This window comes from Scomber japonicus, chromosome 1 (genome assembly GCF_027409825.1).
Source record: "Scomber japonicus isolate fScoJap1 chromosome 1, fScoJap1.pri, whole genome shotgun sequence".
Taxonomy (NCBI): domain Eukaryota; kingdom Metazoa; phylum Chordata; class Actinopteri; order Scombriformes; family Scombridae; genus Scomber; species Scomber japonicus.
Genome location: NC_070578.1, coordinates 17,721,539 through 17,729,593, shown reverse-complemented (window position 1 = coordinate 17,729,593; position 8,055 = coordinate 17,721,539). Strand labels below are relative to the sequence as shown.

The following is an 8,055-nucleotide window of genomic DNA, read 5'->3' as shown; positions in this document are numbered from 1 at the left end:
CCGGTAGTGTCGAAAAAGTCAAAAATGGGAAGGGTGGGGGATTGTCCCAAAACTTGCTACAAGGGGCCAGAGGGGCGGCCTGAATGAAAAATTTGTAAAATCAAGCACCGTGAGGGCATTGTGTGAAAATTATGAAGGATTTTCCAAAGCGGCCAAAAATTGAAAAAAACGACAGGGCCGGTAGTGTCGAAAAAGTCAAAAATGGGAAGGGTGGGGGATTGTCCCAAAACTTGCTACAAGGGGCCAGAGGGGCGGCCTGAATGAAAAATGTGTAAAATCAAGCACCGTGAGGGTATTGTGTGAAAATTGTCAAGGATTTTCCAAAGCGGCCAAAAATTGAAAAAAACGACAGGGCCGGTAGTGTCGAAAAAGTCAAAAATGGGAAGGGTGGGGGATTGTCCCAAAACTTGCTACAAGGGGCCAGAGGGGCGGCCTGAATGAAAAATGTGTAAAATCAAGCACCGTGAGGGTATTGTGTGAAAATTGTCAAGGATTTTCCAAAGCGGCCAAAAATTGAAAAAAACGACAGGGCCGGTAGTGTCGAAAAAGTCAAAAATGGGAAGGGTGGGGGATTGTCCCAAAACTTGCTACAAGGGGCCAGAGGGGCGGCCTGAATGAAAAATTTGTAAAATCAAGCACCGTGAGGGCATTGTGTGAAAATTATGAAGGATTTTCCAAAGCGGCCAAAAATTGAAAAAAACGACAGGGCCGGTAGTGTCGAAAAAGTCAAAAATGGGAAGGGTGGGGGATTGTCCCAAAACTTGCTACAAGGGGCCAGAGGGGCGGCCTGAATGAAAAATGTGTAAAATCAAGCACCGTGAGGGCATTGTGTGAAAATTGTGAAGGATTTTCCAAAGCGGCCAAAAATTGAAAAAAACGACAGGGCCGGTAGTGTCGAAAAAGTCAAAAATGGGAAGGGTGGGGGATTGTCCCAAAACTTGCTACAAGGGGCCAGAGGGGCGGCCTGAATGAAAAATTTGTAAAATCAAGCACCGTGAGGGCATTGTGTGAAAATTGTGAAGGATTTTCCAAAGCGGCCAAAAATTGAAAAAAACGACAGGGCCGGTAGTGTCGAAAAAGTCAAAAATGGGAAGGGTGGGGGATTGTCCCAAAACTTGCTACAAGGGGCCAGAGGGGCGGCCTGAATGAAAAATTTGTAAAATCAAGCACCGTGAGGGCATTGTGTGAAAATTATGAAGGATTTTCCAAAGCGGGCAAAAATTGAAAAAAACGACAGGGCCGGTAGTGTCGAAAAAGTCAAAAATGGGAAGGGTGGGGGATTGTCCCAAAACTTGCTACAAGGGGCCAGAGGGGCGGCCTGAATGAAAAATTTGTAAAATCAAGCACCGTGAGGGCATTGTGTGAAAATTATGAAGGATTTTCCAAAGCGGCCAAAAATTGAAAAAAACGACAGGGCCGGTAGTGTCGAAAAAGTCAAAAATGGGAAGGGTGGGGGATTGTCCCAAAACTTGCTACAAGGGGCCAGAGGGGCGGCCTGAATGAAAAATGTGTAAAATCAAGCACCGTGTGGGCATTGTGTGAAAATTGTCAAGGATTTTCCAAAGCGGCCAAAAATTGAAAAAAACGACAGGGCCGGTAGTGTCGAAAAAGTCAAAAATGGGAAGGGTGGGGGATTGTCCCAAAACTTGCTACAAGGGGCCAGAGGGGCGGCCTGAATGAAAAATGTGTAAAATCAAGCACCGTGAGGGCATTGTGTGAAAATTGTCAAGGATTTTCCAAAGCGGCCAAAAATTGAAAAAAACGACAGGGCCGGTAGTGTCGAAAAAGTCAAAAATGGGAAGGGTGGGGGATTGTCCCAAAACTTGCTACAAGGGGCCAGAGGGGCGGCCTGAATGAAAAATTTGTAAAATCAAGCACCGTGAGGGCATTGTGTGAAAATTATGAAGGATTTTCCAAAGCGGCCAAAAATTGAAAAAAAACGAATGTGCCGGTAGTGTCGAAAAAGTCAAAAATGGGAAGGGTGGGGGATTGTCCCAAAACTTGCTACAAGGGGCCAGAGGGGCGGCCTGAATGAAAAATGTGTAAAATCAAGCACCGTGAGGGCATTGTGTGAAAATTGTGAAGGATTTTCCAAAGCGGCCAAAAATTGAAAAAAACGACAGGGCCGGTAGTGTCGAAAAAGTCAAAAATGGGAAGGGTGGGGGATTGTCCCAAAACTTGCTACAAGGGGCCAGAGGGGCGGCCTGAATGAAAAATGTGTAAAATCAAGCACTGTGAAGGCATTGTGTGAAAATTGTCAAGGATTTTCTAAAGCGGGCAAAAATTGAAAAAAATGACAGTGTCGAAAAAGTCAAAAATGGGAAGGGTGGGGGATTGTCCCAAAACTTGCTACAAGGGGCCACAGGGGCGGCCTGAATGAAAAATGTGTAAAATCAAGCACCGTGAGGGCATTGTGTGAAAATTGTGAAGGATTTTCCAAAGCGGCCAAAAATGGAAAAAAATGACAGGGCCGGTAGTGTCGAAAAAGTCAAAAATGGGAAGGGTGGGGGATTGTCCCAAAACTTGCTACAAGGGGCCAGAGGGGCAGCCTGAATGAAAAATGTGTAAAATCAAGCACCGTTGAGGGCATTGTGTGAAAATTGTGAAGGATTTTCCTAAGCGGGCAAAAATTGAAAGAAATGACAGGGCCGGTAGTGTTGAAAAAGTAAAAAATGGGAAGGGTGGGGGATTGTCCCAAAACTTGCTACAAGGGGCCAGAGGGGCGGCCTGAATGAAAAATGTGTAAAATCAAGCACCGTGAAGGCATTGTGTGAAAATTGTCAAGGATTTTCCAAAGCGGGCAAAAATTGAAAAAAATGACAGGGTCGGTAGTGTCGAAAAAGTCAAAAATGGGAAGGGTGGGGGATTGTCCCAAAACTTGCTACAAGGGGCCAGAGGGGCGGCCTGAATGAAAAATGTGTAAAATCAAGCACCGTGAAGGCATTGTGTGAAAATTGTCAAGGATTTTCCAAAGCGGGCAAAAATTGAAAAAAATGACAGGGCGGGTAGTGTTGAAAAAGTAAAAAATGGGAAGGGTGGGGGATTGTCCCAAAACTTGCTACAAGGGGCCAGAGGGGCGGCCTGAATGAAAAATGTGTAAAATCACGCACCGTGAGGGCATTCTGTGAAAATTGTCAAGGATTTTCCAAAGCGGGCAAAAATTGAAAAAAATGACAGGGCCGGTAGTGTTGAAAAAGTAAAAAATGGGAAGGGTGGGGGATTGTCCCAAAACTTGCTACAAGGGGCCAGAGGGGCGGCCTGAATTAAAAATGTGTAAAATCAAGCACCGTGAAGGCATTGTGTTCCGCCTACGGGACGGGTCGGAGGTTGGGAGGTAGCGACAAGTTCTTCTGAATTGTTTAAACACCAACCCTTAAACATATATATTGTTGTATACATTGTTAGAAAGCTTAGATTGCCCTGATTCATTCAAGACCACTCACGACTTATATGGTTGCTCACAGCCGTAATAGTATTAGCGATTAGCTCGGCTAGCCACTCAGCTAAAGTAAGAAAAGCTATAATGCTACATACCTTCAATGTCTTCCCTTTATCCACAACGATCATCTTATGACTCAGGACTTTCTGTACAGCTCGCCAAGTATCCATTCTGGTGAAATATGAAATCCGTTTCCGTTTCCGTTTCTTTTTCTTTTACTCCTTGTCACTACCCGATGTGAGTCGCCTACCCGATGTGAGTCTGACATGCGCAGTAGCGTTCTCGATCGTCCACCATCTTGGACGGTTATGTACGGCAACTCTGCTTGGAAAAAACGCCCCCAGACTCAAAACGCGATACGCGAAATAAATCAGTTGTATAAACATATAAATATAAATAAAATAAATCAATCGTATGAATGTATAAATATGAATAAATATAAATAGTTTGGTTGTAAATAGTTGTCAGAGGTTAAGAGTAAGTATACATATCATGGAAATATCTGGAAATCAGACATGTATAAATATAAATAAAATAAATCAATAGTATAAATACATAAATATGAATGAATATAAATAGTTTGGTTATAAATAGTTGTCAGAGGTTAAGAGTAAGTATACATATCATTGAACTATCTGGAAATCAGACATGGAAATAAAATAATACGAGGTAATAGTAATAATAATTATATCTATCTATCCACTATCTTATCTATCTATATTTTTATTGATATACCGTATTTATATTATATTATTTTATTATATACATATATAAAATAGATAGATAAGATAGTATATATATACACAATATATATCTATATATAGCTATAAAATAGATAGTTAAGATAGTATATATATCTTTATATAATATATAAATATATATAGATAGATACACACTATCTTATGTATCAATCTGTTTTATTTATATATTTATATCATATTATTTTATTATATATATGTATATGTATATATAGATATATTGTACTATAAACATTATATATTTTATATTTTTTCAATTGAGAATGGTATAAACTAACTGAAGTTTTTAACATTACATTACATCCATTTTACATTCATAGAGCTTTGATTTTGGAACAGTTTTGTTAACAAAAAAGAGGCCAAGATTTATCTGATGTGTGATGTGCACTCTTTTATACTTTGTTATAGACACAGGTACCACCCTCTCTAGTTCTGTCACAGCTCCTCCACTCACCTGATGGACTTCCTCAGCTGTTGTTTTGATGCAGACAGATATTTAAACTGTGGTATGCATGCCTCTGTTTGACACACTATTACAAGACCATTTCAAATGAATGAATGCTCAAGCCAATACTGAAAGTTTGTTAACTTTTAGTTTATAACTTTGAAGGACCAAAGGATTCCATTTTGAACATGAACCAAACATTTTAATCTAAAGATACAAAAATGTGTTTCCATCAAATTGATGTCAGAGATGGAAAAACAAAAGACAGAGCTTAAACAGTATTGTCAAAGAATTTAAATCTTGAATTTTAACCTGTTTTAAAAATTTAATATAAACAATGGAAGAAACAAAAGACACATGTATGTACATAGCTATATGAAAGATTGTGCATATATTCAAGTAAAGACAATTTTATGTAATCACATAAGAAGTTCCAGATGAGGTGGTTCGGGCATCTAATCAGGATGCCTCCCGGACGCCTCCCTGGTGAGGCGTTCAGGGCATGTCCCACCAGTAGGAGACCCCGGGGAAGACCCAGGACACGCTGGAGAGACTATGTCTCTCGGCTGGCGTGGGAACACCTCGGGATCCCCCGGGAAGAGCTGGACGAAGTGGCTGGGGAGAGGGAAGTCTGGGCTTCCCTGCTTAGGCTGCTGCCCCCGCGACCCGACCCCGGATAAGCGGAAGAAGATGGATGGATGGACATAAGTTATGACTGTACTCTTTAATTTAAAGAGACCCAACATTCCCCCCATGAGCAAGCACTTGGCGACTCCGTAACGGGAAGAAACCTCAGGCAGAACCAGGCTCTAGGTGGGCGGCCATCTGCCTTGACCGGTTGGGGTTGATAGAGAAAGAGAGAGAGAAAGACTGAAGCAATCTGAATCTGGAGCATACAGGTATGTAGGTGCTTAAGGCAGAAGGATGATTGTCAACAGTGCAGTCTCCCGATCATCTTCATCTTTTCCTGAAATTGCACAAAAATAAAGATATTAGTACAACAGATATTATAGTAAACTTGAAACTATATGGCACTGTCTTTTAAACATGTGTCCACACACTCAGTAGATATTACAGTTAATAAAACAAATTAAGCAGCAGTTCTACCTCATACTAGTTAACTTTACCTCAGTGTCTTGTGTTGGGATGCTGCACTCTCCTCTCAAGAGCTTCCTTCCCTGGAACTGCACCTCTTGTCATTGATGCCGTCAGTGTTGAAAGAAAAGAAATGTTAGAAAAATGGTTGTTGAATACAAGGTGAAATGTTACTTCAAGCTTTGTGTTCAAATGTTAATTCTTGTATCATTCTCACTTGGGTAGTTGTTATTTGTTGGAAGTAGTAGAAGTTTTTTGAAGAAATTGAAGTTAGGCATTGATCCCACAGACAAAGTACAAACTACCAAATCAGCTTCTTACCGAGAGTGGAGACTGGAACGATGTCATTTAAACACAATTGACGTAGATGTCCAGCTCAGATTTGATCACTCTCTCCTACACAGTCCTTTAGACTGTTAATCTGAAATAAGACAACAAGAAATTGAAAATAAGATAAGTTAGGCATTGATCCCACAGAGAAAGTACAAACTACCTAATCAGCTTCTTACCGAGAACAGGTAACACAATTGGCTTTATTGTGTTTGCCATAGATGTCCAGCTCAGACTTGATCACTCTCTCCTAGTCTTTTAGACTGTCAATCTGAATTAAGACAACAAGAAGATGGAAATAAGTGAAGTATTGTGTTGATCCTACAGACAAAGTACAAACTACTGACATCAGGCTCTTACCGAGAGTGGAGACTGAAAGGGTGTCGTAGATGGGGAGGCAGGTACTTGAGGAGGATGATGAGGATGACTTTACTGTATTTGGCGTAGATGTCCAGCTCAGATTTGATCACTCTCTCCTAGACAGTCCTCTAGACTGTCAATCTGAAGTAAGACAAGAAATTGAAGTTGGGCATTGATCCCATAGACAAAGTACAAACTACCAAATCAGGTTGTTACCAAGAGTGGAGAATGGAACAATGGCCACACCAACAGTTTAGCAGTATACTGAAAACACTTACGTTTCTGTCTGTAGTACGGCCTCAGGCGATTGATATTCACCTTCTGCAAGGACCCAGTGTTCTTTTGGATGGTGGCCACGCCATTTTCTGACATATCAAGGACTTTGTAGGGGCCTTGATGCATATGTTTCAGGCCATGCCTGAAAAGGAGAATGTCATCACCTGTGTTAATTTCTACTGTTTTGCAGCGCTTCCTTTTGCGTGCTACGTAACAGCTCTTTTGCTTCTCCTGGGCCTTTTCTATGTTGGCAAGAAGCTATTGGCCAAAGCCACAAATAAAGTAAATAACATGAAACACAAAAATACAACAACTTCAATACATGAGCTTTGTGCCTCACTACCTTTTCATTGAGGTCTGTGATTGTCCTCATCATCGCTTCCAGGTCGTTCCAGCCGAGAGACATAGTCTCTCCAGCGTGTCCAGGGTCTTCCTCGGGGTCTCCTACCGGTGGACGTCCGGGAGGCATCCTGATTAGATGCCCGAGCCTCCTCATCTGGCTCCTCTCAACACAGAGGAGCAGCGGGTCTACTCCGAGCTCCCTCCGGATAACTGAGCTTCTCACCCTATCTCTAAGGGAGAGCCCAGCCAGCCTACGGAGGAAGCTCATTTCAGCCGCTTGTACCTGCGATCTTGTTCTTTCAGTCACTACCCAAAGCTCATGACCAGAGGTGAGGGTAGGAACCAAGACCGACTGGTAAATCCAGAGCTTTGCCTTTCGGCTCAGCTCTCTCTTCACCACGACGGATCTGTGCAGAGTCCACATTACTGCAGACGCCGCACCGATCCGCCTGTCGATCTCACGCTCCATCCTTCCCTCACTGTGAACAAGACCCCGAGGTACTTGAACTCCTCCACTTGGGGCAGGATCTCATCCCCGACCCGGAGAGTGCACTCCACCCTTTTCTGTTTGAGGACCATGGACTCAGATTTGGAGGTGCTGATTCCCATCCCGGCCGCTTCACACTTGGCTGCGAACCGAGGAGGTCACGGTCTGATGAAGCCAACAGGACCACATCATCATGTTTAGCAGTGTGAAGATCTCTTTGTTGAGCTGTAAATATGTATACAAGAGCAATACAACAAAGTCTGTAAGCATCGACTGAATAGAAAAACAATACATGAATGATCTGCAGCTATGAAGATGATCACGGTTTATCTAATATTGTATTTATCATACCTCATTCACAAACTCCCTCCCCTGGTCAGTTATGATTTTGCTGACCATGCCAAACATGTAAAACTTGGCAGTTACTGCAGCGGAAATCTCCACAGCTGACTTTGACTGTAGCGGTTCAGCAACAACAAACTTGCTGAATAAATCAGTCATTGTCAGAATGTATTTGTTCTTG

At 42.2% G+C, this 8,055-nt stretch overlaps 1 long non-coding RNA gene across 1 annotated transcript; it reads right to left on the bottom strand.

The window, feature by feature from the left end:
- Window positions 1-5,472: 5,472 nt before the first annotated feature.
- On the bottom strand, window positions 5,473-7,076 carry LOC128360234 (uncharacterized). The gene is made up of 5 exons (XR_008321484.1): window positions 7,047-7,076; window positions 6,706-6,845; window positions 6,059-6,158; window positions 5,770-5,834; window positions 5,473-5,609 (listed from the first exon to the last, which is right to left on the bottom strand). It is a non-coding gene; the product is annotated as an uncharacterized LOC128360234 (long non-coding RNA).
- Window positions 7,077-8,055: the final 979 nt, after the last annotated feature.